This window comes from Aegilops tauschii, chromosome 3 (genome assembly GCF_002575655.3).
Source record: "Aegilops tauschii subsp. strangulata cultivar AL8/78 chromosome 3, Aet v6.0, whole genome shotgun sequence".
Taxonomy (NCBI): Eukaryota; Viridiplantae; Streptophyta; class Magnoliopsida; order Poales; family Poaceae; genus Aegilops; species Aegilops tauschii.
In genome coordinates, this window is record NC_053037.3 from 427488008 (window position 1) to 427510027 (window position 22020).

Consider the following 22020-nt stretch of genomic DNA (forward strand, 5'->3'; position numbering starts at 1 on the left):
AACGAGGGAAGGCCTTATTTGCAAATGTGGAGAGGTGTGTGGGTACCTTTTTGCAAAATTGCCATAGTTTCTTTCCTATCCGTCAGATATAAATCGGACGGCCTATATTGTAGGATGGTAGGCACACCATCATCACCAACTCTTTTTTTATAAGAGTGTATTTTATAAGAGTGTAGATGTAGAGTAGATACAAGCCGACAGGTGGGCACGATGGTAGTGAGATAATGTGATGCAACACTAGAGGTGCCACGTGGAGCGTTTAACTGGTCAACTAGTCATGTCTTGAGCAAATACAGAGTTGTACGGTGAGCCCGTGACTGTATAATAACCACTAAACGTAAATGGTGACCGTAATGAGTGGATTCTGAAGTCCAATGTACGTATCGTGCTTTCACTTCAAATACAATGATCGTCATTGTATATATCACGAGAGAAAGATGAAACATGCGTGAATGTGCTGGGGGCTTACTTTTAGAGGACCTGGAGATAGTTTGTGTGCATATGTGAAAGGGCGTAGAGGGGGGTATGCGATGGAGAGAGAGATGCTCTTCGTTTCTCTTTATTATGACTAACTTTGTATATAGTATAAAAATATACAAATTCACAGTGCGGAATAAATATCATTGTGGGCACCATGCAATGCAAATTGGGGTTCGTACTCCTCCATATAACTTTCTAATGTTGTATATATGTAGAAATTCTAAAATAATTTTTTGGCCATACTTTATTCAAAAGGAATGTTGTATGCGAAATAAACGTGAAGAGAGGGCTTTTTAGATCAATGGGGTACATGATGTAACATGTGTGAATGTGTAGTTGATGCATTTGGCAGGGCCTAGAGAGGTATGTGTGTGTATTACGTATTCGAGAGAGGCATGGATAGAGGGGCCGGCGGGGGGGCGGGGAGAGATAGCACTAGAAATGAGAGTGGTCTAGAGAGAGAGACGAATATGACATCACGGTGAGAGATTCCCTTGAGTGTGTATATGCAGGGGGGAGGGAATAGAGGCACCGGGAGAATTTTGTGTGTGTGTGTGGTGTTTGTGTTGGTATGTGTGGGTGTGAGAAGATAACGAGATGTGGGGGCAGAGGGTGTGTCATCGCGTGAGGTCCGGTGGGTCGAGGTGAGGCCCTTAGTTCGGTTCCGTCCTGCGCCACATTGGTCGGCCCGTGATGCATTTAGGGAGACCCATGGATGACTAGTCGTACAAGACAAAGATAGCAGCATTGTGAAGGACTCTGTGTCCACTGACAAAGCCGGCTAGGATTTGTAACCCTAGGTTCTCGGACTAAGGTAACCCCTTTATCTCTGATATTACTATTCACCCAACCTAACTTTAAGGGGCATCCTACAGAATGCTCTGCTAGAATCATACTCATCGATTAGGAAGAGAGGTGTGAGACAATGCGTGAGAGACAGGCCTAAAGATAATGTGCGTACAGGAGACACGTAGGCAGGTCTGTGTATATAGAAAGGGTCGATGGGGATTTTGCGTGTGTATGCTTGCGAGAGGAAGAGTGCTTGTGATAAAGGTTAGTGAAAACATTCATAAATGGTTACGAGAGGGAGGGAGGGTTATATCTAGAGCATGTGTGCGAGAAAGACACCTCGGGAGAGAGTGTGTGAGCATGTGTGAGAGACCACCGATGGAGAGTGAAACTACACGTAAAAGACTGTTGTACACATTGATTAAAGATATAAATTGTATCCAAATATTAGGATGGGATCATGATATTTGCAATTCGCGTAAGGAATGGTCATTGATCCATCAGACATCTAGATTCTATCAAATTTGAGCATGTCTATGTTATTATTCGACACAATTGATCCACATAGTTAGCATTTTGAACTCCACAGAATGCATCGCTTTAGCAATCGAATATAAACGTGAGTATAGTTCATGTTGTGTGTGTAAAGCACATTATACATACGAAAGTTACACAATGAACATTATAAATAGCTACCTATGAACTAGCATACATTTCAATTCAACTTAAGGTGGTATAAAAAAATCGAATTCAACATGAAGTCCATTCAATCATTTGAATTTGATATCATGGCATTTGTAAATCATACCTAAATTATGGGGGCACCAATCTTTGCTCTGATTTTGTACATAATAGCATATGTAGTCGTGTACAAAATAGATTCAAATTTAGCTCCTCCATTCCAAAATAATCGTAGTTATAGGATTTTCAAGTGTCAAAATTTCAAAAAGAAGCGGATAATTTAATGAGGTTTTCAAACATACAAGGTCAAATATGACGTTGTCTATTTAGGTCAATCCTCATAGTTCAAGAGTACTCTAAACGTGAATGCTTGTGTTTCAAAATTTCGAACGAAGCGCCAAAAGAGCCTCTACTCGCCCGAAACCGCGTGAGACCAATGTTTAGTAGAACAAGGAAATTACTTTTCTAATAACTCCGACCCGTGAAACCTACCGGCCCGACGTCCAAAGGTCTAAACCGGGGTAGGTTTGTAGCTTCATCTAGACTCCACGCAACCGCCTCCGAAAAACATTCATACACAATGGCTGCCTAAGCACACATGCGCGCGGCCGAAATTGCTCCCGCCCACTATTTGGGACACCTGGGATTACCATCCTACACCCAACCCGCAGTAGGTCCGAAATTTAAGAGGGGGCAAAGTTTGTACTTTCCCCAAATTTCAAACAAGCGCGTCCCATCTTCTGTTCAAAAAAGCCAAAAACAAGCGCGTCCCAGACCGAAACATGGTTCTCCCCCCTCCCCCCCCCCCCCCGCCCACCCGTCCGATTCCCCATTCGTACTCTGTGGGCGCAAAAACTACCTCTCCACCAGGCGCGAAACCCCGGCGTCCTCCGTTCGCCACCCCATCCCACCCATCAACCGCCGCCCTCCTCCATCACGCCGGAGCCGATACCCCGACGTCGTCGTCCAACGCAACCTCAACCGCAACGCCCTCCACGGCTAGTAGTTGAAGCCGAGGCCAAGCCGTCCGTACCCGAGCCAGTTCAACCACGCTGTCCTGCGCCTCACCGCTGCCGCTCCAACTTCGCCACCGTCCACTGCACCGGAGCTGTTCCTGCTACGCCATCCTTTGCCGCATCGGATCTGCTTCCCCTCCGCCGATACGGCCACGGCAACACATTCAACAATTTGGCCATGGGTTTGTCCAAGGATCCACGGCTCTCCAAAACATCGGTTCCCCCGGGAAAAAAAAGAAGATCGCCGTGACATATGGAGACCACACTTGCAACCGATAAGGGTACTCCTCTTCCCTTATTCGTGCAAATCTTATGTGTCTGCTTGCATGGTATTCATCCCACAGAAGAAACTAGTTGACCGCTTCTTCTTGATACTAGATGTTCCTAGTAACTCGCGATGGACAAGGTTTCTCCTCATATACTATTTCACCTTAGCTAGAGGTCCGTCGCCCCCCTGAATTTCAATTTCTGGTCAGTTGATTCCCAATTAACGGAAGCATTCCCCGGCGTAACAGGCGCTAGTACGCCTATTACGTCGGGGAAGCAGTGCCTCGGTGTTTATCTTAGGGGCGTGTGGGGCCTAGAGCTACTGGCGCCCGATCTAGAGGTCGGTCGGGATTAAAGGGATGGCCTGGGGGCGCTGCCAAGCACGGCGGTGGTGTGAGGTCGAGGGGAGGGCGGGGCGGCGGAGGCAGGGGTCTGGGCCAGTGGTCACTGGCGGTTCGAGAAAGATCGTCAACAGTGACTGGCGGGAGGTAGGCGAAGGCCATATGCCCGTTCCTTATAGATCGGACGGTTCATTAAAAAAATCGACTGACCTATTTATTTTCAGTCAACTGTTATCTTAGATATGACCACATGTGGTGGTGTGCTAGAGGAGTACCTGCATTTCCTGTGCTCATATATTACAAAATCATACGGAGTAGAATCTAATTTTGTTTGCCATGCAATGTTGTAGAGCTATCATATGTCTCCTGTCATTTATTTTTCAGCCACCTGCTATCTGCTACTTTTACAGTGCGCAAGTTCTGCACACACTTCACCCATACTCTCACTATCATGTTTTTATGCAAGGGTATTTCAGAGTCTGCCTCGGGAGACGCAGCAAATAAAAGAGAGAAGTTGTGCCAGCTTTCTTCGCGGGTAGGCACGGCACTTTACGGTGCTATAAAGGGTGCAGTGTCAGCAGATAGAGGCAGTAAACACAACTCTGGAGTTGATGACCTCGCTCGCAATGAACCACCGTCCCAGGTGCTTGCTTTAACTTCGCGGTGTCATATGTGGTTGCATGTTCCTTATGGTGTCTAGCTTGTATTCGAAAGGCCAAAGTCGGTCTTTATTAAGATAAGGAAAGATATTTTTTACATGGAACCACCATCCCGTGAGCACCAGAAGACAAATAGCTAGTCAGGGCATTGGCCGAGCCAGTGACAAGCCCAGCAAAGACAGGCATCACCTGGAAGCCAACTAAAAAGCCGCGATGGTGGCGAAGCAGCCCGCCTCCCACCAGGCTCTCAGGTCCTAGATGATCATGCTCACCACTCCAGCCGGATGTCTAGCTTGTATTGCTTCCAATTTGGTTAAATTGCATCTGCTTAGCTTACACATTATACCTTTGAATATGACATGCCTTTCTGTTTTTGGTACATACTAGTACATTTGTGTATTAACCATGTTCTTACATCAAACTAATGTTCTTGTGTATCCCTCATCAATCACTTATGATGAGGAAGTCAGACAAGTGGACTACTCCTCATTTAAAGAATGCAGCGTCAGCCTCCCGACATGATTCTCAAGAAACAGCAAGGCTAGATGAAGATAGTGAACGTAGCTCTGTAGTTGATTACCGCAGTTCCCCTACACTAGCATCGCAGGTGCTTGCTCTAACTTGGCAGCGTGATATGTGGTTGCATGTTGCATATGGTGTCTAGATTGTAATTCTTCCAATCTGGTTAAACTGCATGTGCTATTCTGCTTAGCTTATACATTATACCTGTTAATGTGACATGCCTTCCTGTATTTAGTACATAGTACATCTGTCTATTAAGCATGTCCTTACATAAAACTATTGTTTTTTTGTACCCCGCATCAATCAATATGACGAGACACCTTTAGTATATGTAGTGCGATATTAGTTGCATCTTTCATATGATTTATAGCATGTGCTGCTTCTAATTTGTTGAAATTCCATCTACGATGGGACACTTTTAACTTGGCAGAGTCATATTGGTTGCATCTTTCATGTGGTGTCTAGCTTGCATTGCTTCTTATTTGTTGGAATGGTTTCTGCTTAGTTTACACAAACAGTTGTGAACATGCCATGCCGTCCTGTTTTTCGTACATATTCCATCTTGGTATCATGTGTTTGCCTTACATCAAAGTAGTGATTGTCAGTATCATGCATGAATGAGTTCTGAAGAGAGAATTTTATTGCTTTTTCTTGTCGGTTTTACTTGACAATTCAAAATCAATAAAGCGGAAGGAAGTTAGCAAGGCAGCGGATAAAGGTGCTCCTTCCAAACGGAGGGCCTCTACAGTTTCTACTCCTCCACCCCCCCCCCCCAAGATGATTTCCAAGACAACACATGCATAGACACTCAACAAAGCTGTGTTTATGATGAGCACGTCTCCCCTAGTGCACCATCACCGGTGCTCCCTCTAACTTGGCACTGTTATATGTGGTTGCATGTTATGTGTGATGTCTAGCTTGTATTGCTTCTAATTTTGTTGAATTCCATCTGCTTACTTTACACATTATACTTGAATAAGACACGTGTTCCTGTTTCTAGAACATAGAATATCTGTCTATCACACCATGTTCTTACATCAAATTACTACTGTTGTGTAACCTGCAACAATCACTTATCATAAGACACGTTTGACTTCGGAGTGTGATATAGGTTACATCTCGCATTCTTTTCTAGCTTGTACTACTAATTTGTTGAAATGACACTTATGACGAGACAGTTTTAACTTGGTAGAGTGATATTCGTTGCATCTTTCATATGGTGTCTAGCTTTCATTGCTTCTAATTTGTTGAAATGCCTTCTCCTTAGTTTACACATCATAAGCTATGAATTTGCAATGCTATGAATATGCAATGGCACTAATGACGAGAGACCTCTAACTTCGTAGTGTGATGTTGTTTGCATCTTGCATATGAGTTATTTCTTGTACTGCTTCACATTAGTTAAAATGCCATTTATGATGAGACACTGTTAACTTGGCAGAGCGATATTTGTAGCATCTTTCATATGGTGTCTACCTTCCATTGCATTGCTTCTAATTTGGTGAAATGTCTTCTACTTAGTTTACACATCATACTTCTGGTTATCTCTTCCGTCCTGTTTTTCGTACATATTACATCCTCCTATCATGTGGTTGTCTAACATCAAAGTTCAGTTCGTCTACATCACGCATCAATTTGTTCTGAAGAACTAAATTGTTAGTCGTTTTTCTTGTCGGCTTGACTTAACATGGCACAGAGAAAGAGGAAGAAACACAGAATGGCAGGGAATGAGAAGCGGATGAATCCTACAGATTCTGCTGGTACTGATGGTGCAATAGAAGGTCAAAGTCCAGCGGAAAATTCTACAAACAGGGTATCCCATGCTACACGAGCTGCAAAAAAGCCAAACAGAAACAAATAGCTGCCACCAAACAAGCAGAGACAGCCCTAGTTCTTGCAACACCTACCAGAGTATTACGAGCTGCATGAGTTACTCGTCCGTCAACTGAGCTAGCAGCACGTTCCCAAGCTCCCTTGCCACCTGACACTACTTCCCAAGCACTCTTGACACAAGATGAGTTGGCAAGATCAAATGAACCTTGTGAGCTTCAAAAGCAAGAAGGTAGTTGCTGGAGTCAAGTTACAGTTGCATGCTTCTTTATATGTAGTCTCACAGTTTGATGTGCACTAACACTTCCTATGTTCGTTGTTGGACTAGCACCTAGGCGCAAGAGGAAACAAACATCAGGGATAATGCTCGATAGGTTAACTAAATCTAGAGGAGGAAGAATGGACATCCGTTTTGAGGCAGGTTTAAAAAGGCCACATGATGCTACAAAGTTAGCCAAGTTAGTATCAGAGGCAGCGGTTGCTGTTAGGTGTCATGTACGTATCCTCCCAACATGGATTCGGTACAGGAATGACAAAGACGAAACCCAGTTCAACACCTTCCTCAACCATTTATCTGTAAGTATGGTTATGTATGGAAACTAGTAATATTGTCTTGTCTGTCCCATACTTTCTAGGTTGCTGATAATGAGACTCCCATAATTTTCAACAGACGAGGTTCAAGTTGGATAGCCAAGATGATGCAACCAGACAAGCTTGCACCCATGTTTTCAAGTCTGCTCTGCGACAGTATCGGTATAACTCGAGGAAAACTCACTTTGAAGGCAAGGCTAACAGTGAACTTTCCCAAACATCTCCAGTGGAAAATATATCGGATGAAGACTGGAGGGGCCTCGTTAAACACTGGTCTTGTCGGGGATATATCCCGCGGTATGACCCGGCCGGAATTGGCGACTCACTGGTGACCCGCCCGGAGCTTGGCGATTCACAGATAACCTGCCCGATCTTGGCGACTCATTAGTAACCCGGCGGGCGGGTCAGATAGAAGACTAGGCCCAAGGCCCAGAAGGCCGGCTCATGTGATGATGGGCCGGCTTAAGAAGAAAGGGATGACGAATATTTCCTTTACGAGGAAGCAAAACCCGGACTTGTAATTAACTTGTAAGAGAAGATAGACTAGTCCTAGTCCTACTAGGACTCCACATGTAACCCGCCCCTCTAACTTATATAAAGAGGGGCAGGGCTCCCCAAGAAGGAACAAGAATCAATCTCTAGGGCTAGACACCGAAAGCCGGTTCCCGGCGACTCTCTCATGAGCATAATGAGACTTAGCCTCAAACAACACGTAGGGTTGTTACCGGATGATGTTTCCCGGGGCCCGAAGCTGTCTAAACCCTTGTCTTGTACGTTGATCCGCCCTGCGTCTCTCATCCCAATCAACCCCTCTCAAGCTACTACATAGATGCGCTGGCCTCACGACTAAGTCCTTACACCTAGGACATCTGACGTGTTAATTCCACGACAGTTGGCGCCCACCGTGGGGCGGTTGGCGCCCACCGTGGGGCTTCGCGCACGGTGGTGTTGAGTTCTTGGAGGGATCTTTCACAGGGATCAAGAAACTCGCGATTCGTTGGATGAAAGAAGAGCCGGCAATATTCATTGTTAAGTGATTGGAGTCATGATTGGCTTCGAAGCGGCAGATACAAAATTTAAGTTCAGAAGAAATTAGGGTTACGGCTGGTGCGCCGCCGTAGGCGTCTCTGACGATCTGTCAATCCGAGGACATATCAAAATTTTCTGCTACAGCGCACCGACGCGATACATCAAGACGGGCAGGAGCTGTCCTCTCGAGGAGATATTGGCTACATGGCTATTTGCATCAGACCTAAAGATAACTAGTACTACTAGTACTAGATCCCATACGAAAGCCTCAAGTTTGCTCAAGCGAAAGGTGCTAGTTTTGGCACAGTTCCCTATAGATGATGGATTAATTAAGTGTTATGCATCCTCACGTAAGGAACAAAGGCAACTGGCCGGTCGAATCTGGGGCAGATATGATTCGAAATCGGATAGTTGCATATGGGAGAAAATTCAGTCTATCCCTTGGACATACTGAGAAAAAAAACTCTACGACGGAAGGGGATAAAGTCATGGGATCTTCGTCTCCGTTGTCATCTCGGAGCCGCCACTGTCAGGCGCGCCTCCGACTGTAGCTCGGCCGCAGCCCTGCCGAGCCGGCGCCTCTCTCACCCGCGGCCGTGGACTCGACCCGGTCCCGTCTGTCCGCCCCGGCCTGCTCTCCGGCGCTCCGAGCTACCTCTTCACCGCGACTGCGCCAAGCCAGTCCCGCGGCTGCGATCAAACCGCCCCCGCGATAAACCGTCGGTCGCCTCTGCGCCGGTCACTCACTGCCGCAGCTTCAGGACACGGATATGACCCGGAGAAGGACTCGGGCCGCGTCTCCGAGACTGCCCGCTAACACCTCGGCTGTGGAAGCCATCGTCCCCACAGCCGTCGAGCCGCCGCCTCGCGCTTGAGACGCCGAACTCAGCCCCCCTGGCCGCCGCCTGAGACGCCCCGTTGAGCCGTCCTGCGTCGTGAGCCTCCACCACTGTTGAGTCGCCTTCGGGTCTCGCCGCTGTTGAATCACCTTCGCGCTTGCCCTCGTCCGAGTCGTCTTCGGGCCTCGCCGTTGCTGAGTCGCCATCGCGCTCGCCCCCCTTCCAAGTCGCCTTCGGGACCAGACGTTGCTGAGTCGCCTCCCGTCTGAATCATCGTCAGATCTCGCCGCCCCTGAGCCCTCCCTGAGCCGCGAACAGCCCGGCCTCGTAGCCGCCTCTGGCCGCGGCTGGCCTCGCGCCCCTGTGCTAAGTCGCCGGCACTTCTCCGCCTCCGCGGCCGAACACAGAGCCGTCAGCCACTGCCCACCGCGTGAGTCGCTGTGGCTCAGCACGCTTCTGCCTGTTACAGCCGTCTCCACTTCGAGCAAGCTCTCCGCGTTTCTTTACTATGGCTGAGCAGAGGATGCGGCCGACCTGCTCAACTCACTGCAAAATACATATTATTGGGATTGAACAGTAAAAGAAAGAAGCAAACAACTTGTTCCTCAGGAAGGAGCAAAGCTCATGACATGATACATCCATCATTATGGAGATCACGCGGTGGAGAAATCAACGCTACAGACTCATCAGATATCAGACCAGACGGAGTGCTAGATTCGCAGACTAAAAAACTAGCACGTTCACGTTGCTGCTGGGCCTCCGTATCCCAGTTAAACTATGGACGCACAAAGATCATCTGTTATCCCAATGCCCCAGGTGATATCCGTCCAATCTATTTGTTACGACATATTTATTCTTTCCTAGAACAATACTTTGGCATGTATATTTTAACGTGTAGGGCAATTATTCATGACAAAAAGTGGTATTATACCGAGGAGATGGAGGCACGCCAACATTTTTTGGCACGGGTGGTCGTCGTTACTCAACGGACTCCTACACCGGCTTACAGCGCCGTGGCCGTCTCTCGCGACCACGCCGGCTTACAACGATGTGGCCGTCTCTCGCGACCACACCGGTTTACAACGAGGAGGACAATTTGCCCGTTTGCACCGGCTTACAACGCCACGGACGACTCGCCCATCCGCCCTCGCGGCCGGTTCACGTGTCTGCGCCAGCTTACAACGCCGTGGCCGACTCGCTGTCCGCGCCGGCTTACAAAAGTCACGGCCGATTCACCCGTCCACACCGGTTTACCACGCCGTGGCCGGTTCACCCGAGAGCGACTTCAACTTCACCTAGCGATCATCAATTTCATGGCGGATTATTTCCGGCCTGGCACATTAGGTGATATCCATCTAAAATATATTTTATTGGTACATATTATTTTGTCAAAGAGCAGTTTATCTTTGTCTTGGTCTGCAATATTGTTGATGCAGGACAATTGTTCACTACATCGAAACGACGTGGTTAACTCGCCCGACCGCGCCGGTTTACAACACCGCGGCCGGTTCAACTGTCTATGCCGCCTCTGATGTTGAGGTCGTCTTTTCCGTCCGCCTCTCGCGACCTGGTCTATATCAACATACCGGGCCACACCTGTCTGCGTGAGCTGATTATTGAGTATGAGTAAGTCACTACTTGGGAAGCCCGGTTTTCTTTCAACAAAATGGAGGTAATTATCATATACTATCAACCGCCGTCTGCACCGGATGGCTCAATGGACATGCGCACAAGTCGCCGTCACTACAGTTTGGTCAAACTTCAAACAGCCAGTTGGAAGGAACCGTTGGCCGAGTTGCTGACACGGCTCATACGGGATCATTTATAACCCGCCGCAGTCACCTCAACCTTCTGTGGATACACATCGTGTTATCAACACCAATGATATACAAGTTATGCTGGCTTATATCACGGTTAAATATGGAGAATCTCAAGCCAACTCCTCGAGTCATCTTGAGACTCGGGGGCTACAGTGACATGACTCGGGAACCCCGGGTCGTTGGAGGGAATGATAACCCGGTTCCGGAGGCTGCTACCATATTGATGAAACTTTAAAGGCCGTCAGAAAATTGCCGGTTCAAATAAAGATTCCGGTTTAAAATCCGGTTCAAGAGATATCTTTCTCCCACAAGGTTTTGAAGCTCTCAAATCCGGTTCAGTCGTCCGGCTCAAGGTAAATTTGTATCTTATAAAGCTATGAAGCTCTTAATATCTGGTTTACAAATTTCCGGTTCAAAAAGAGGTTATCTCTCGCAAAGTTCGAGTTCTCAGTAAAAATTAAAGGGACCAAAGAGAGTCTGTTACAAAGCACAACTCAAATATAGGTACCCTGCTTTAATGACCATTGGGAGCTGATCGTATTTGAATTTAGCTTAACCCTTTTGGTGTGACCCTGATCGTATTCGAATCAGAGTCGTTAAATATTCTCATGATCACCAGGGCGCTTCCTGTTCAAACATAGGTCGTATTCGAACCAAAGAGAACATAGCTGTCGATACCCTTTTGATCGGCACACTGCCGAGCTCATTGGGGAGTTTCTTGGTCGTATTTGAACCATAGCTCAACCCCCTTTGGGAACCGATGTGGATCGTATTCGAATCAGCATCGTTAAACAACTCTCAAGGTCATTTGGGGGCTTCCTGTTCAAACATAGGTCGTATTCGAACCAAAGAGAACATAGCTGTCGGTACCCTCTTGATCGGCAACGCCAAAGCCACTGGGGGCTACATGATCGTATTCGAATCTTAGCTTAACCCCTTTGGGATGGTTTTCTGATCGTATTCGAATCAGAAGCCTCAAGATTTTTCGAAGTCTCTTTTTGCAAACAATTTTTTGATTTTATTTGAAGCTCTTTTTTCATATCTGAAGTGTATATGAGTGGTTGCTATTTAACCCGGCTTGATTTTCGATGATAAATCGCCAGCTTATGACAATCATCATCTATGTGGAAGCATTGGCTTCTAAGGATCGGGTTATCACCCTTACTGCACAGGTCATGTAAACCGGCAGTACAAATTCAATATCACAGTGGTTATATGTGAGATATTATGACCCGCCCTGCGGTAAACCGCCAAGGGATCTTGTGATCTACTTGTGTGCAGGATAAGACTACATTTGGGTGGTTACCCGCCCTGGCTTTTAACGTTAAGTCGCCAAGGCATATGTTGTTTGAACTCTGTGCAGGATTTACAGGGCTATGACCTACATAAATGATTAAGTTCAAGCCCATCATCAAAGATTGAAATTGGTGTCTCAAAAGGGTTATCAATTCTTGGTTTTCTCAAAGGTTATAAGCCGCCGGGTTGTAAAAATTCCGGCTTACAATGGAGGCATAATAAATCGCCGTCAGCCAAGAGCCGTCGGGTATTTAAACTCCGGATTTACTTGTCAACAGATAAGGTATTTGGAATCTTTAAATAGCCAAACTTGGCTGGATTTTCATTATGATTTGAATGATTGAGGTTTTCAAACCGGGTTAGTCAGATCTTTAATAGCCAACATGGCTGGATTTTTATTATGGTTATCAGAAACTAATATTATGATTGAGGTTTTCAATGTCGCTTCAGCGCAATGGCTATTATTTTATCAATGGATATGATTTATTCTACAATGGAAGGAATAGTCCCGAGTCGCTGCAGGCTTACAACCCGGCACTTGGGGGCTACATTATTCAAATTGAGATTACATCAAATGTGCAAGTCCCATGTCACTGCCAGCATGCACCATGGCACTTGGGGGCTAATGCAAGATTACTTTTTATTGGCCTTGTTGAAGACCCGACTCATCATATTATGATAAACCGGCCCTTGGGGGCTACACTGGTTGAAGTTTTTGAGAATCAGGCAATTACAAGTCCCAGGTTGCTGCAAGCATGACAACCCGGTACTTGGGGGTTACATAATATGGAATATTTAGTTTTTACTAGTGATTGGGATGAACAACATGGATTTCTTCAAAGTGGCAGTATTCATATTGAAGCAAGTCTTAAGCCATCGCTTTGTTCTGCTCAAGACTTGGGGGCTACAGGTATTATATTATTATCAAAGAAATATCTTCAATTTCTCTGTTTTGAGCAAAACCAGATTGATCCGGTGTCACCAATCATTATGACCCTGTGTCTGTAAACCGGCGTCATTAACAATCATAAACCGGCGTCGGCGACAATTATGACTTGGCATCATCTATTTATAACCCGGCAATTTTGGTACTCATAAACCGGCAAGTTTTATATCTTTAAGCCAGATGAATATAAGTTGAATATTTGAAGACCAATATTTTTGTCAAGTCAGAGCATTGAAAGCCGATTCAAGTGGATTGTTTCTTACAATATTTCTCTACAAGAGACCAATGCCAGCAAATTGACTCTGAAGCTGGCCTATTGACCCGGATTTCTCAAAAGAAGTATCTGGATTTTTTGCATTCACAAAGTTTGAACATATCTACTAAAGGAGATTTTGTATGAGTTTGGGCATGTATCAAGAAAGAAATGACAAGGATTTAAAGATGATCAGGTGCCGGCTTACAAAATTTAACCCGGAGCACAACCTATCAAGTTTGTTCTTGTGTTTATTTTACAGGATCAGTTTAACATGGATAAATCCAAATTAAACTGGGGGCTAATGTCGGGGATATATCCCGCGGTATGACCCGGCCGGAATTGGCGACTCACTGGTGACCCGCCCGGAGCTTGGCGATTCACAGATAACCTGCCTGATCTTGGCGACTCATTAGTAACCCGGCGGGCGGGTCAGATAGAAGACTAGGCCCAAGGCCCAGAAGGCCGGCTCATGTGATGATGGGCCGGCTTAAGAAGAAAGGGATGACGAATATTTCCTTTACGAGGAAGCAAAACCCGGACTTGTAATTAACTTGTAAGAGAAGATAGACTAGTCCTAGTCCTACTAGGACTCCACATGTAACTCGCCCCTCTAACTTATATAAAGAGGGGCAGGGCTCCCCAAGAAGGAACAAGAATCAATCTCTAGGGCTAGACACCGAAAGCCGGTTCCCGGCGACTCTCTCATGAGCATAATGAGACTTAGCCTCAAACAACACGTAGGGTTGTTACCGGATGATGTTTCCCGGGGCCCGAAGCTGTCTAAACCCTTGTCTTGTGCGTTGATCCGCCCTGCGTCTCTCATCCCAATCAACCCCTCTCAAGCTACTACATAGATGCGCTGGCCTCACGACTAAGTCCTTACACCTAGGACATCTGACGTGTTATTTCCACGACAGGTCTGATCCGAAGTATTAGGTACATTATATACATGTGATCAGATCACATGTTGAAGTCCTATTTACGCATGTGCCACACAAATCTATCTTCTTGAACTGTTCAAAGAACAAGGCCAATCGTACCAAAGTGAAATTCCAACAGACGACAGGATCTCGTAGCTATATTGCACACTTCGAGGCTCTTGTAATTAGCTATTGTTTCACTCTTTTCGCTGTACCATATTATCACATCTATATTGACTTGTTCCAAATGCAGAGGGAAGCCCGCAAGGACCAAAAAGTACCTGAACCAAATGTTGTGGAAATCTTCAAGGACTGTCACACCAGCAAGAAGAAGGGCATGACTACACCAGTCAAAGCCGTTGTTGTAAGTCCTTAATCCCCATGCCTTTTAACTACTACTTACTCTGACTTGTGCCTTGAGCTGCATGGTTTGCAACCAATGTCTATTACTCTTTCAATTTTATACACAATTGTCTTAGCGTATAATTGCACCATACAAGGTTTAAAAGAGAGGAGTGATGTTCCTTTGATCTTGACCTATAATCTAGTTCCGTGCTGGACTTGCCCACACAACGTTACAATTGCCTGTTTGTCTGTTCTCAGTTGTTTTGTGATATGAATGATGTCATACTATGCTTACCGTATTATAAACTTCATCTCCTTATCCTTAGCCCTCAATACAATGTGAAGAAATAGACAATACATTAGCGATGGTACATGGTCATATGTTTGGAACATGGTTTTATTATGTACTTTGCGATAAAATACAACTAATATTTTACATGGGTTCACCAGTATAAGTTCTGTATATAGACCAAAGCTATTTTGTTTGGTTTTGCTGCCTCAATATCTTCTGTTGTGGTACTACTAATGTAAAAACTCAACTTTTCAGCGAGCTATGAAAAAAATGGTGGAACCACCACCTTCTGAAGATGGCGAGGCAACTATAACAGCAATGTCCGCTCTTGCTGCAGTGGGTCAGTACCTGTCCACTAACAGTGCCAAAAGCACATTCCTGCGTAATACTGGGTTGGTTGTTAAGACAATCTTGTCCAAACTGCCTCATGATCAAGATATGCAAGCTCAAAGCAATGTTGTATCTGCGCTCCAGACACAAGTCCATTCCCTAACAGAGACCCTTTGTGAAACAAGGAGAGACATTGTTCGATGCCGTCAAGATATGCATGGTTTTGAAACCAGACTATCAGACATTTGCTATGTTGTTCAGGAGCCTAGGAGAAGGCGAGGGTTATGGTGCTCCATTTGGACAATACAGCATGAAAACATAACAGTCAGGTCAAATGAACTGAGCTTCTGAACTTCTGGTGGTGCATTTATCTGCTAGACTTTTAAGTTTTATGCCAACCTTCCTTTTGTTATATAGTTGTAATTTGTTTTGGTGCGATACAATTTTTTTTCTTAACGTGCAGCCATCGGCTGAGGAAAACAGCAAGCCATTTTTGTATAGTGTAGGGTGTTCCCTATATTTGCAATTGTGGCGATCTTTGATGCCGAGTGGATGTAATCTGTGCAATCGCCTTAATAGCCAAGCGTTAGCTTGGCCTTATTTATTTCCTAGTCTTCTTATTCCCTGGTTTGCTAGTGGCCGCAACAACCACGGGCCATATACGGGCCGTAGGATCCATGGGTCTCCTACGGGCCGTCGATAAATGGGCCTCCAACAGGGCCGTAGAATCGGTGGGCCTCGGGTCGTTGGATAAATGGGTCTACATGGGCCGTAAACGGGCGTAATTGGTATCGGCCCAGCACGGTAACGGGCCATTAACAGGCCGGAGGACAGCAAAGGCTTAATTCTGTCACAGGCATAACGGGTCGTTAATGGGCCAGAATATAGGACGGGCTGGAAACGGCGCAACGGGTTAACAGGCCAGAAACGGGCCGACTCTTGCCATGGGCCAAATTTGGCCCATTAGGGGAACAGGCCAGTAACGGGCCGGACGTAATCGTGGGTCAGAAAGGAGCCCAAGAAAGTATGGGCCGTCAATAGGCCGAAAGCTAACACGGGCTAGAAACGGCCCATGTGAATCATGGGCCGTTAACGGGTACAAAGAAAATTACTGTTCATTATGGGCTAGAGTCACCATGGGCCTCTAAAGGGCCTAAAGATACGAAGGCCTCATACGGGCCGAAAGACGTCATGGGCCATACATGGGCTGAAAGTGAAATGGACTGTTGTTATATTCGACAGCCCACATGACGTTGTTGGGCCGATTTCCGTTAGGGCCTAACGGGCCGTGAGTTACCGGGCCGTAAAATGGGCTATTTGCGAAGAGACCGTTAACAGGCTTTTCATGGGCCAGCCCGTTAACTTTTGACCAAGTCAAACGAGCCGGCGATGTAAGCTAAATGGGCCAGTGGTGGGCCGTGGCACGTGTCGACATATCATAGGCGCCTATCTGACCCACTGACGAGCTGACACGTGTTTCGTCCGGCCAATAAGAATTTTACACGTGGAAATTCCCCATTGGTCTGGGCTGTTAACGGGTTATCGGATCCAAAACCCGACCCGATAGCTTAACGGTGTTCTGTTACGGTGGATGCCACGTGTCAGTCACCCTTGACGAAAGCACTTCTGTGACGCGCGATTTATCGTCATGGAAGTGGACACTTCCATGATGATAATTTTGGTAATCTCATGGAACACTTCTAGGACAGCACAGGTATGACTATCTTGATTCTGTCATAAAATCGTCATGGATGTACATGCATGACAAAAACCGCGACCTACAGTGACAAACACGTATCATCACGGAAGTGTATTTTTTTGTAGTGATGCTTCCTTCTCTACTATGTTTTATAAACAGGCTACCATTTCCTGCCACTCCTCTCATCGGTTTCCTGCCCCTTCTCCCATCGTTTTCCCGCTACGAGTGTCTGTGCTTATTAAAGGCTAGCGGCGACACACCGGCCATGTAAATATCGCACACAGTTTCTAAAAGCACAAATGTGTGTGATAGGACGGAGTAGGTCCCATTGGGTGACCAGCATGAAACGCCTTAATGGAAAGGAGGCAATTCCTATCAGCAAGCGGCGGCTTCCCATCCGCTAGCCTAGTCGAATAGAACCCAGAAGTTAAGCGTGCTCGGGCCGCAGTAGTCCAAGGATGGGTGACCCGGTGGGAAGTTGCATATCACAAGCTTCATTTAAATGCAATGACACGGTCATTATAGAGATATGATATATCTCTATAGTGACCTATCATGGCGATTATACAAACCTTGGGATCTTTGCTTTGCTAATTTGTAGACTATGTTTTTATGGGTTATTCTTTGCTCTAAAAAATTAAACAATGATTGACTTGACCAGTCATGGCGATTATATAAACCTACTATGTTTTATGGGTTATGTTTTGCTCTAAAAAATTAAGGAATGATTGACTTGACCTGCCATGGTGACTATATAAACCTTTTTCAGGTTGCGTGCAGGGTATAGGGGTCAGGGTGTTCTTCTCGAGCATGTCTCCCTTGTGCGGCTTATAGACGCGGCACATATCTGTGGGCTCCCCGAGGTATATATACTATCCTTTACCGACAATTAGGGGGGCCCACACAATCTATCCCTTTGACCCAGCAACGAGAAGGGTTTGACCATGATGGTTTCCTATTGATACTAGTAAGGTACACGTGCATTGCACGCATGAGATTTGGTAACCAAATTATGAATAAATACCACACTATAGCATGTAAGCTTTGAGTCATATATGCATGATGTAGATGTTCGTTTAATTCTTATAGTTCATCTCATCCAAAATCAATTAGTTTTATAAAAAAATCTATTTTAAGATTCATGGAATTGTGCATTGTAAAGCATAAAGTAAAACAAAAAGTGACAATTCATTTAGAAAAAAAGTTTGGGCAATTAAGATATGGAAGATTCTAGAGAACAAAGGAGAAGTGCTTGTGTTTTGAGGTTTCTGCATTATGCTTAAGTTCAACCATGGAGTCTTCTAGATTGTACATGTGGCAGAATCTGGTGGAATGTACATGATATCCAACGGCCAGTAGTTCTCGGATTTGCCATCTCTGTACCGTCGGATTGGCTTCATCCAACGACCAACTTTCAAAGTTATTCGCACACTATATAGGGGAATAGATATAGATGTGTCCCATGCTAGACCAAATAAAGTTTGAGCGCATGCGTGGGACGACCCCCCCCCCCCCCCCCCCCGCCGTCGCCTCGAAGTTGGGAAACTGACATCATACATATTGAACTAGGCTTGGAGTCGGGTACGGTGTTCGGTTTGTAATGTAGTTGGTGGCCCATCGAAGTTGTGCATTTGGGATTTAAACACATCACACACCACCGTACCCATACATATTTTCGGCCCGCATGCAGTGTATACGGGGTCTTCTAATCGACCACGTCTCCCTTGTGCGGTTTTTTGTGACGACACACATAACTGTGGGCTCCCTGAGTGTATATATATCATCCCTTTGACCGATAATGAGGGGTATGAGTTGGCCATGAATGGATTCATCCTAATTCGTGTTAGGGCCAGTCACATGTCGCTCAACCAAAGCTCGAGCTCATGCGTTGTTAGGATTCCCTCCCACATGCTTGAATTGCTGGTTTCGACCTACATCGTACCCTGCGTATCTCGTCATTAACTACCTTGCCTTCATGGTTGTTGTCTGTATCGAGAGGTAGGCACCATATCTAAATTGTACATTATTCTATATTGGAAACACACATCACCCCTTCCCAACGTACATAATTTTGGGACGCATGCAAGAGGTGCTGGTTTTGTGGTCCCTCTCGTGCGATTTTTATGATGGTTCAATCTATTAGCCCAAGCGGTTTATCGATAACAACAGCTGCCGTTTGACCAAACAATAGATTCATTGGTCCGTCTTATGGTAGGTCATGGCGACATGCATGTATGACCAAAGTATCGATCATTACGTGCATCCGCCCCGCTGACACGAAGTGGTGGGCCAACCATCCTAGCTAGGTACGACATTATGTCATTATATATATATATATATATATATATCCAAGGGTGATTTCGGGTTTGCGAGGTAGGTTCCACCAAAGTTATGCATTGTGTATTTAAAATTTTAAACATCCCCAATGTTCCTACATATATTTGGCCACTTCCAGGTGGTTCTTGACTTCTGGCCCCTCTTATCAATTTCGACGACGCGCCCAACCATGGGCCCGCGCGGTCAAAGTTGTGCATTGGAATTTTGAACATCACAGACCACCCTTTTCACTCATATATATTTGGGCCACATGCTGGTGTGGTTGTCTTCTGACCCTCTCTAACGTTATTTTTTGCTGCAAAGACTCTGATGACGCTCAACGGACTCGGGTATAATATCTTAACCGTGTGCGATACAAGTGCGCTGTGAATCACAACGCATGTGCAAGCTCGAGCAAAGGTGGAGGTATTGGCTCAACCGTGTGCGATGCGAGTGCGCTGTAAAATCACCATGACCGCTCAAGCGCGAGCAAAGGGTGGAGGTACTGGCTTAACCGTGTGCGATGCAAGTGCGCTGTAAAACCACCACCTGTGGAAGTTAAAGGCGGGTAAGTTTATTTGGAAATTAGGACGAACCGTGTGCGATAGACCATCTAGCTAGAAATATAAAAACAAACTACCCACCTTGAGCGTTGCAAAAATCGGCGGTTCCGCGCCACTTTTCCTTATTATCATACACGCATATTGTTATTGGACCGTGCGCGATCTTGGGCACTCCCGCCCCGCATCAATTCCTTTACCCAAATTTTAGTAGCTGTCGTACTTCAACCGTCGCCCCAGTCCTCCACCCGCCCCCTCCCCCCCTCGAACCCTAGCTCGCGGTCGCCACCGGCACCGCCGCCAACCCCTGCCGGTCTGCCCGTTCCTCCTAGCTTAGATAATAAAGTTCAGGTTACCCAGCGGATTCCCATACCGTCGCCCCACTCCCCTGAGTTTTTAGATGAGGCCTGCGGTGTCCCTCCCCGCCAGATCCACATCCCCTGCTCCAGAATGTCGCAGCCTAAGCTCGACCACGTATCCTGGCGAGCCCGACAAGCGTTCGGCCAAGAAGAGGTTTATCATGGCCTCTCGGCGGAAGTTGGTGAGGTGGCCGTCGTTCGCCCTGACCTATCGATCCCGGAGCAACACGTCGCCGCAGAAGCCGGTGAAGACGTTGACTACGTTGCCATGCCAAAGGCTTCATGTTAGCGGGCTAGCGTATTACTGTATCTTGGAAAAGCTGGCTACGACATCAAGCTCGTCCACAGCGACGGATTCACGCGGGCCAGGTCACAGGTTAAGTGGTCCATCCCCAACCCCTCTGGTTCAATCACCGTCGATCTCTTCGACGGCCCTGCCGCTGATCTCCTCCGCCAAGCGGTCAAGGATTTGCGAGCTTTATACGCCATCGAGCCCATTTTGTCATTTCTGAAGGACACATTCTACGGAGGCGGCTTGGGATCCTCAATTGCCAAGTCAGATCTCATCGACCACGACCACGAGGAGGGCACCCACAAAGGTTCTTCCAAGGTGAAACAGCCCATCTGTGACATCAAAGAGTGCACCATGGGTCTGTGCTCTTCCAAATGGAAGGATCCCGTCCATGAAATGTGAGGCAACATTCTATCAGCAAATCTTACCTTTTCTAGCTTGCCAACCCGTACCCTTTGTTGTAGTAGCATTTGTCGTGCGGTGCTTTAACTGTGCCGTGTTTAATTATTTCAGTTATGCAAAAATGTATTGTTCAATAGGGCTATGTGATGTTTAAGTAAGAATTGTCCACTTCAGTTTCACGAATGGTTATCTTTGGTTGTTTATAGTGAGTAGATGCCTTGTTTATCTGTATTTGGTTGTTAGGTTGGTTGGAGTGAGCATTTTTCCAATTATCGAGCAGATGCCTTGTTTATATGTATTTGGTTCTTAGTTTGGTTGCAGTGAGCATTTGTCCAGTTATCAAGAAGATGCCTTGTTTATCTGTATTTGGTTGTTAGGTTGCTTTTTTTAGCATTTGTCTAGTTATCAAGGAGATGCCTTGTTTATCTGTATCTGCTTGTTAGGTTGGTTGCAGTGAGCATTTGTCTAGTTTTCAAGCATATGCCATGTTTATCTGTATTTTCTTGTTAGGTTGGTTGTAGTGAGACTCTGTCCCGTTTTCAATGGCTATAGCTGGTTGTTATACTGGTCATTTATGCCTTGTTTATTTCAGTCATTCACAATGTGTTGTTCATTATGTGCAAGTCGGAACTGTGCCACTCGACTACATCAATACCAGTTTGAACGGCTATATTTGGTTCCTGTTATTCCTGGTGTAGTTAACACATGCCCTTTATTTCAGTTTTACACATTTATTCAGTGTGATGTTTAAGCATTACCTACGTTCTATTCATTTTCAACAATACCAGTTTGAAGTGCAATATTTGATGGCTGTTAAGCCTGCTGTCAGTAACATTGCCTTCCATTTTATATCTGCTTTAACAGCATGCTGAAACCAACACATTCAAGCTATCATTTGGAGATGATGTTGTTTACCTTTGCTATATTTGTTTGATGTTAAGGTTGACATACTTATCATGCCTTTCCACTAGTTATGCAGTACAACAGCGGGAGTGGCCACCATTTTCCGCCGAGGTTAGCTTCATCCCTCGGCTTGTACTTCCCCTGTTGTTCCATAATGTAGTGCATATAGATCTAGGCCTGGACACTTGTTAGCTTCTAATATTGACTTGTTGCTTGTAGGTACATATGCCCTTGGCAAGG